Source organism: Xenopus laevis, chromosome 5L, assembly GCF_017654675.1.
Source record: "Xenopus laevis strain J_2021 chromosome 5L, Xenopus_laevis_v10.1, whole genome shotgun sequence".
NCBI classification, from domain to species: domain Eukaryota; kingdom Metazoa; phylum Chordata; class Amphibia; order Anura; family Pipidae; genus Xenopus; species Xenopus laevis.
This window is the reverse complement of record NC_054379.1, coordinates 7,971,313-7,980,968: the sequence shown is the minus strand read 5'-3', so window position 1 is coordinate 7,980,968 and position 9,656 is coordinate 7,971,313. Positions and strand designations below refer to the sequence as shown.

The 9,656-nt window shown below is 41.9% G+C and overlaps 1 protein-coding gene across 6 annotated transcripts in view; it reads left to right on the top strand.

Annotated features, from left to right (window-relative positions):
• Positions 1–462: 462 nt before the first annotated feature.
• Positions 463–9,656, top strand: part of ppm1b.L (protein phosphatase, Mg2+/Mn2+ dependent 1B L homeolog) — a 31,997-nt gene continuing 22,803 nt past the window's right edge. Inside the window, exon 1 of one of the 6 annotated variants that reach the window (XM_018261857.2) lies at positions 463–604. The gene's annotated coding sequence lies outside the window, so the exon portion shown is untranslated. 6 annotated transcript variants of the gene reach the window in all.

Sequence of the window (9,656 nt, the reverse complement as noted above, 5' to 3'; positions counted from 1 at the left end):
GGCAACCCTAAGTGTGGGGCGAAACAGATATATTACTATAGTTTTCTAAACCACAGACTGGTCAAGGTATTGCTTTGTGGTTATAGGAACACTGAACAGCAGCTGGTCTGACTGAATGGGGAACATTTCCAGCCAGGGGACAAAATGTTTTCAGTCAAAATCAGGAACAAATGCCACCCACAAACCCTCACGTGAGTAAACAGCTTCACAAGTGCTGACATCTTATACTCTGACAGAACAACCCAAGACACTGACAGTTAATGGAAGAGTAAGTTTTATTTATGATGAACTGGGTCGTTTAACAAACGCACTACCACAGCCAGAACAAACATGGCAGACCAGGATGACCAAGTTGTTATGGCGAGACCATGACGTCACCCTCAACAACGATTGGACGGCGATGATTTCATGTTACATACGGGACTCTGCCAAGAACCCCGCCCCTAAAGCTTAGCACTGAAGAAAACAACATTCATTTTGCGTTCCCCGATCCCACCCCCTGAGCTACTCTCGCTCGCTATAGGTCAGCACGCACGCCAACCAACAAGAAGCAGCCAATTCCATCAGGGGAAGGTTCTGAGCGACGCCGTCGCTTTAAAATAAGGTCGGTGACGTCTTGAGCTGTACTTCCCGCTATCGCTTATTTTTTACGGAACGGGACCGTCTGAATGAACCGCTTTACAGTTGTTAAGACGCAGAAGCCCGCAATTTTTAATGTATAAGAAAACAAGGTAAAATGTCCGGGGGAAACTGTCAAGCGGTTAAACCAATAGCAAGCGGGTATAATTTCTGACGGACAACGTTTTCAGCCAATGAGAATCCGGCTTGTCAGTCGCTCCTGCCGCACGTTGACCAACTGAAATAACGCGGCGGCGTTCTGTTTTCCCCACCCCCCACGTTGCAGTCGCCGCCGTGCTCGGTCGTTGGGAGTTTCGGAGGCCTCACGGTCGTTCTATTGGCGGCAACCGCGTCATGTAAAGTCTGACTGAGACCTCACAGCCCTCCTCCCTCCCCTGCTTGTCACGATGAGGCTGTAAATAGGGGGAAGGGCCGCCGCTGTCACACTTCCGTTGTTTCCTAGGGACACGGGCCCTGTCTTTCCTTTCACCTTCGGTTTGGGGCCCGAGAGATGCGCGTGGGCCTCGCTTACTTCACACAGTAGAAGGGGCGTTACAGAGAGCGGCTCAGGCCGTTAGGTAAGTTCCCCGAGGAGCCTTCCCTGTTGCACAAAGCGTATTCCCTAAACTGCTGCTAAACTGAGGCCCTGACTGAGCGCTTGTTGGTACATTCCCAGCGGCCCCGGCTGTAAGGCCAAGACTAAACTAGCACGGTAGCCTGGCAGGGACATTTCCCGGACATCTCGTTACTAATTCAACTTTAAAGGGGACGTACACCCCGAATATTACACCTTGGTTATTCGCTGCCTCTGACTGTTGCACAAGCCAACTAATTCTAGAAAACGTGCTGGGAGTGTTGGCTACAGCAGAGCTGCTACATTGCTTCAACATTCAGAACCTACAGTGCAGAAAATGAAGTATCGGATAGTTGCTAAGAAATATGACATTTTTCTTTCATGTGTCACTTTTTGGATCTGTGTCTCCTTTTTTTAAAGGGTAATAATATGCCATTTGCTTACTGTGTAAAACAACAGGAAACCTCTTGTTCTTGTATTGCTATAAAGCAGTAAAGGAGAAGCAAACCCCTTATTAAAGGGATACTGTCATTGGAAAATGTGTTTTTTTTTTTTTTTTTTTCAAAACACAGTTTTAGGGCTGCTCCACCAGAATTCTGCACTGAAATCCGTTTCTCAAAAGAACAAACAGATTTTTTTACATTTAATTTTGAAATCTAACATGGGGCTAGACATATTGTCAGTTTCCCAGCTGCCCCCAGTCACGTGACTTGTGCCTGCACTTTAGGATGGAACTACTTTCTGGCAGGCTGTTATTTCTCCTACTTAATGTATCTGAATCCGTCTCAGTGGGTCTTGAATTTTACTATAAAGTGCTGTTCTAAGATCTACCAGGCGGCTGTTATCAAAGCACAAAAAACATGTTTTCCCATGACCGTATCCCTTTAAAGGACCATTAACATAAAAAAAAATCGTTTGTATAGATTGAGAAAAAAAACAAAACGTTGTTATAGATTGGAAAAAAACCACCAAGACAAATTGAACTTTAAAATCGCAAAGTCTTTATTAAGAAATAACTTGCCAAATCGTCGCTTCAGAAGAGGCGACAGGGCGACGAGCTATCGTGCGGCGCTCAATTTCTCCTCCCTGGCTATCTCCTATAAGGAAGACAGGGAGGAGAAATGGAGTGCCGCACGATGGATCGCCTGATTGCTTTCTGAAGAGGAGTGCAAGCGGAGTTTCTGTAAATTATTTCTTGATAAAAGACTTTGCGAATTTAAAGTTAAACGTGTCTTGGTGTTTTTTGTACAAACAAATATTTTAAAAAAAAAAATGTTTTATGTTACTGGTTCTTTTAAAGTTGAACCACCCATTTAACGGCTATCCCCCCCGCAACTGTTCCGGAAAGGAAACTGGAAAATGAAAGTACTTTCAACTTCACTTATTGGTGCAAGAAATGACATACGGGTGCATTCATATACTAGAATAGAATGTGCTAGATAAAAAAAAAAAAATTGTTTGACTCGCACCAGTAAAATGTTATGAGCTGTTTGTTAACGAAACAGATGTCATCTGCCAGTAATGAGCAGGTCATTTGAGGTCACACAAGCAACGCCGCTATTTAAAATAAGTGAATGTAAAATTGATGACGGGCTAGTCTAAACTTTTATAATTTACGTTCATTATTTTATTTTAATTCCAAAATATTAAAGGGATACTGTCATGGGAAACCTATCCGTTAATAGTGCTGCTCCAGCAGAATTCTGCACTGAAATCCATTTTTCAAAAGAGCAAACAGATTTTTTTATATTTAATTTTGAAATCTGACATGGGGCTAGACATATTGTCCGTTTCCCAGCTGCCCCCAGTCATGTGACTTGTGCTCTGATAAACTTCAGTCACTCTTTACTGCAAGTTGGAGTGATATCACCCCCCCTCCCTTTCCCCCCGAGCAGCCTAACAACAGAACAATGGGAAGGTAACCAGATAGCAGCTCCCTAACACAAGATAACAGCTCCCTGGTAGGTCTAAGAACAGCACTCAATAGTAAAATCTAGGTCCCACTGAGACACATTCAGTTACATTAAGTAGGAGAAATAACAGCATGCCAGAAAGTAGTTCCATCCTAAAGTGCAGGCACATGTCACCTGACTGGGGCAGCTGGGAAACTGACAATATGTCTAGCCCCATGTCAGATTTCAAAATTAAATATAAAACAAACTCTTTTGAGAAACTGGCACAGTCTGACCAGCAAGTAGTCAAGGAAGTTGTCAGGAGAAAGAAAGAGGCTGCTCTGATGTTCTTCTGCTTAGGAAAGATGTGAGAGAGGTTTTAAATTGTTTTCCTAAGCAGAAGAACACCAGCCTGTTTCTCCTGACAGCTTCCTTGACTACTCGGTGGTCAGACTGGTGGGAAACGGACCAGCAGGTGGCGCTGTTGTAACAAACTTCATTCATATTAACAGTACATGAATCCCTTAATATCTTGGAATAAAAACAAAATAAATAATGAATGTAAATTACAAAAGTGCTTAGGATAGCTCCCTCATCAGTTTTACATTCACTTATTTTAAAGGTTTACTTATCCTTTATCTGTAAATATAAAATGTCTTTCACAGCCCTGCAGCTTCTGTTAATGTTGCTAAACCAATAAGCGCTTTGGTTAGACACTTTACAAACCACCACTTAAAAAATCCTGTGCAGCGGCAGCAGGAAAGTGCAGTTGTGCTTATGCAATTACATGTATTCAATTACCTTCATTTTCTTCCAGTACCCATTGTAGCTGCACTTTAATTGGCTTCAGGTTAGTTCAAGCCTCACCCACTTCAGAGTTGCATGCACCAGGTGGAAATGCAATTACAATAGGTGCACACATTGCCATGAAAAGTCTGTTCCTACTCTCATGTACACATGACTGGCTAGTAAGACCATGGAACTCATGTACAGCTGAATGGGAATGCTGTTTTTATAAAAGTCCAGTAAATTGCAGGCTAAGACCGTTGTGTTATTCAGTGCCTCCTTCCTACCCTCGTTGCTGCATTATTGAAACCGATTGTGTTTCAGTTGATAACAGAGATCGTTGCTACCTAGGCTGATGAGATACTTCCCAAAATAACTATAGACCAATAGATTACAACTGTTTCACCCTTGTCAAGCAAATTGCCTTAAAGGAATTGTTCAGTGTAAAAATAAAAACTGGGTAAATAGGCTGTGCAAAATAAAAAATGTTATATTTAGGCAAAAATGTAATGTATAAAGGCTGGAGTGACTGGATGTCTAACATAATAGCCAGAACACTACTTCCTGTTTTTCAGCTCTCATGGTTTCCACTGATTGGTTACCAGGCAGTAACCAATCAGTGTCTTGAGGGGGGCACATGGGTCATATCTAAGCTGAATGCTGAGGATCAATTCAAACTCACTGAACAGATATGTACCATGTGGCCCCCTTAAAGTCGCTGATTAACTCGGTTATAGACCTGAAAAACAGGAAGTAGTGTTTTGGCTATTATTTTAGACATCCACTCACTCCAGCCTTTATACATTACATTTTTGGCTAACTATATTAGAAACATTTTTTATTTTGCACATACAATCTATTTACCCTGTTTTTACTTGTACACTGAACTGTTCCTTTAAAGGGATTCTGTCATGATTTTTATGATGTAGTTTTTGTTTCTAAATGACCCTGTTTACACTGCAAATAATTCACTCTACAATATAAAATTTCATTCCTGAATTTTCTAGTTGTAATATTGGTGTGTAGGAGCATCTCAGGTCATTTTGCCTGGTCATGTGATTTCAGAAAGAGCCAGCACTTTAGGATGGAACTGCTTTCTGGCAGGATGTTGTTTCTCCTACTCAATGTAACTGAATGTGTCTCAGTGGGACCTGGATTTTACTATTGAGTGTTGTTCTTAGATCTACCAGGCAGCTATTATCTTGTGTTAGGGAGCTGCTATCTGGTTACCTTCCCGTTGTTCTGTTGTTAGGCTGCTGGGGGGAAAGGGAGGGGGTGATATCACTCCAACTTGCAGTAAAGAGTGACTGAAGTTAATCAGAGCACAAGTCAAATGACTGGGGGCACTTGGGAAACTGTCCATATGTCTATCACCATGTCAGATATCAAAATTAAATATAAAAAAAAATCTGTTTGCTCTTTTGAGAAACTGATTTTAGTTAAAAATTCTATTAACTGATGCATTTTGAAAAAAACATTCTTTCCCATGACAGTATCCCTTTAATCACATGCAACTACGGCTATAGCAACTGGGCATTGTGATTGCTGCTGCCAATGCGTTGGCATTTAAAAGCGCAATTATGACTGTCAATGCAGCGTGTGCTGTAACTAGCATATTTCCTATAGAACTCTATGGCAAGTGGTGACAGTTTAAGAGGCGGTGTTTTGACAACTGCCGTTTTTAGCCTGATGGCTAGTGCAGTTAAGATAGCCCAAGTGCTGTTACGCTTAGGGCGGGCAATATTTGGCTGGGTTATTATATTCACTTGAAGGTGCCTAAGGTTGGCTATTATATTCATTGGGTGGTGCCTAAAGTTGGTTATTATATTCATTGGGTGGTGCCTAAGGTGGGTTGTTATATTATTATGTGCTTAAGACATTGGTATGCCCCACTGAATGTCCCTTTACTTTTCCTTTAAAACAGAAGAAAATCTAAAACTATTAACATGGCATGATGTGCATTGTTCAGCCATATTGTGTGTCCCTTGCACTCTGTTAATGCTCTAAAAATGCTGCGTAAAATGCACTTGACAAAAGATGACCCTGAAGGTTTAGGGCACCAGGCCATTCGCTTTCTGACAACAATCAGTTCATGTTAAGGGTATGGGTGCCCAATGTGGCTCCAGTATATATATATTTGGGTGATAAACCACTCGACCCCGAAGCAAAAGGACATTGGTACTTGTAGGTTTTATTGGATTATCCTAGGAAATCTGAATATTATGTCATACTGAGAAAATCTTCTTGGACTTTAAAGGGATACTGTCATGGGAAAAACATTTTTTTTTCAAAATGAATCAGTTAATAGTGCTGCTCCAGCAGAATTCTGCACTGAAATCCATTTCTCAAAAGAGCAAACAGATTTTTTTTATATTCAATTTTGAAATCTGACATGGGGCTAGACATTTTGTCAATTTCCCAGCTGCCCCAAGTCATGTGACTTGTGCTCTGATAAACTTCAATCACTCTTTACTGCTGTATTGCAAGTTGGAGTGATATCACCCCCTCCCCTTTTCCCCCCCAGCAGCCAAACAAAAGAACAATGGGAAAGTAACCAGATAGCAGCTCCCTAACACAAGATAACAGCTGCCTGGTAGATCTAAGAACAACACTCAATAGTAAAAACCCATGTCCCACTGAGACACATTCAGTTACATTGAGGAGGAAAAACAGCAGCCTGCCAGAAAACATTTCTCTCCTAAAGTGCAGGGACAAGTCACATGACTGGGGGCAGCTGGGAAATTGACAAAATGTCAGCCCCATGTCCGATTTCAAAATTGAATATAAAAAAATCTGTTTGCTCTTTTGAGAAATGGATTTCAGTGCAGAATTCTGCTGGAGTAGCACTATTAACTGATGTGTTTTGAAAAAAACATGTTTTCCGATGACAGGATCCCTTTAAATAGACACAGGGCCCATTTAGTAACATAGGTGTCAAACTAAACAAGTGCATTTGCCAATAGCAATTTAAATTTTTAATTACATTTTTTTCAACCGTTACATTCACATCAATCCCTGCCCCAGTGGAGCTTACAGTCTATGGTCCCTATCGCATTCTATACACAAACTCGCTCATTTCATAAGGAGCCAATCAACCTGCCTGTGTATTTGTAGTAGACCAGACTAGATCAGATGAGGACTTCATTGGTACATTGATGAGCTCCTCTTCCTGAGGGTTTGCTCAGTCCAGCGACTTCATCACCCTGATTTGGCCTCATACATGATTGGATGTGTGGCCAGCTTTTAAAACGAATTACCGCTTGGTTGCTATTGGTAACTGCACTTGTGCAGATCAACGCACATTTGTAAATAAACCCCATGAAGTCCTTTGCAGCTGTTTTGTAAACTGGTGTGTGCTGCTCTGCATTAGAGCACATTTGCACACTGCTTGGCTTGCTTCCACAGTCCCTCTAAAGAAGAATTAATGGTTCTAGAACTAAAACACATTTTCATCATTTTTTTGGTAGTTTCTACCTTTTTTACTTTTCTCATAATTTTGATCATTTTGTTAGTCTTCAGACAATATTCTGTAATGTGCTGGTGGTTTTGGGCAGGAGCACACAAGGCTTTTGAGGGAGATTAGTCGCCCAGCGACAAATCACTTCTTCGGGCGAATAATCTCCCTAAACTGCCTCCCCGCCAGCTCGAATCGAAATCGCCGGCGGGATGGTACTCGGATAAATTCATTTTCCGAAGTCGTGAGGCAACTTCGGGCGACTACAGAAAACGACTAATCTCGGGCTACTAATCTCCCTGAACTGCCTCCTCGCCGGCTAGAATCGAAATCACCAGCGGGATGACACACTGATCGCTTCGTTTTCCGAAGTTGCCTGAAGTTGTGAGGCAACTTCGGGCGACTTTGGAAAAAGAGTCCCTCTGAGTGCCATCCCACCGGCGATTTAGATTCTATCTGGCTGGGAGGCAGTTCAAGGATATTATTCGTCCGATGAAGTGATTTGTCGCTGGGCGATTAATCTCCCCCAGCAGCTTTCCCTGCCAATAGGGTTTAAAGACTAAAGCTCCCCATAGACGCAACGATTCTTCTTGCCGAACGACCGATTTTAGGTAGCCCTACCAATCCTTCGAAATTATCGTGCGGTTAGTGGTATTCGAACGATCGTACAACTTACGATTTTTCGTCCGACATCTGTCGAGAAATTGATCGGCCAGGTCAAAAAATCTTTGTCGGTCCCAGTGCAATCTATCTATGTCCGCAGGGCCAAGCAGGCAGCTCCCCTTTGTTTTCCTGGTAAATTGGTCTTTTTAGTTGATGGTAAATTCGTACGATCGTTCTGAGAAGATCGTGGTCTCACGATCAGGATCTGATCTTTTAAAAATCTCAACATCTATGGCCAACTTAATAGTTTATTTCTTATCAGCACATAGAGGGCAATTGTTTGCTCTTGCAAGATTTATTACCTTCCAGCTGGCTTTCTCCCTTTTTCACACCTGTTTTTGCGATTAAGAATGCAGGAACAGGTTCACTTTTTGCTGCTTGAAATGTTGCTGCCTTGTTTGCCTCTTAAACAGAATCGTTCAGTTAAAGGTTTTCTCAAGAGCACATGATCTGTGAAAGGAGCAATCAAGGTTTGTAGCTTTGAAGCAGCATAGAAAGATGTACATTTGACCCTGTCCTAAATCAGGTTTTACAGAAGCAGACAGGGATGGGAAGTTAATCTCTTCAAAAGGGAATATATGCCTGAGAGAGGTCTAGGTTAGGAGCTGCAAGCAACAGCAGAGAGCAGCAGCCTAATAACCAGAGAGAAAAGTGGTGAAATGTCCATTTAATCTGGGGAATTAAAGGGGTGCTTAACCTTTAATTTAACCTTTAGTATGGTGTGGATATCCATTTTTTTTTTTTTTTAATGTTTTTCCAGTTATTTAACTTTTTTTCTGCAGCTCTATAGTTTGATACTTCAGCATCTATCTGGTTGCCAGAGTATTTACCCTAGCAACTAGGCGGTGATTTGAATAAGAGACTAGAATATGAATAGGCAATGGACTAATTAGGAAGATAACAATGAAGTGTAGCCTGAGGCTAGAGCAAGACAATGTATGTATCACAGATTCAATGCAGGAGCAGAATCTGCTGCCCTGCTTCGTGGGCACATTTCAGTGTGAAATGCTAAATGTTTTTCCGCCACGTCTGCCTTCACCCAAGTGGAAACAATATTTCCGGTGCAAGGTAGACCAGGAGTGCAAGGGCAGCGGATTCACTGCCTTCCATCTGGTCCTGGCCATAGAGAGTGCTAGTTTTTGTCTGCTGGGGTCAGTGACCCGCTATCTAAAAGCTAAAAAGAGGCAGAAGAGGAAGGCAAACAATTAAAGGGATACTGTTCTCAAAAAGCAAAAATATTTTTTTATATTTAATTTTGAAATCTGAAATGGGGCTAGACATGTTGTCAGTTTTCCAGGAGCCCCAGTCATGTGACTTCTGCTCTGATAAACTTCACTCTTTACTGCTGTACTGCAAGTTGGAGTGATATCAACCCCCCCAGCAGCCTAACAACAGAACAATGGGAAGGTAACCAGATAGCAGCTCCCTAACACAAGATAACAGCTGCCTGGTAGATATAAGAACAACACTCAATAGTAAAATCCAGGTCCCACTGAGACACATTCAGTTACATTGAGTAAGAGAAACAACAGCCTGCCAGAAAGCAGTTCCATCCTAAAGTGCTGGCTCTTTCTGAAAGCACATGACCAGGCAAAATGACCGGAGATGCACCTACACACCAATATTACAACTAAATACACTTGCTGGTTCAGGAATGGAATTTTATATT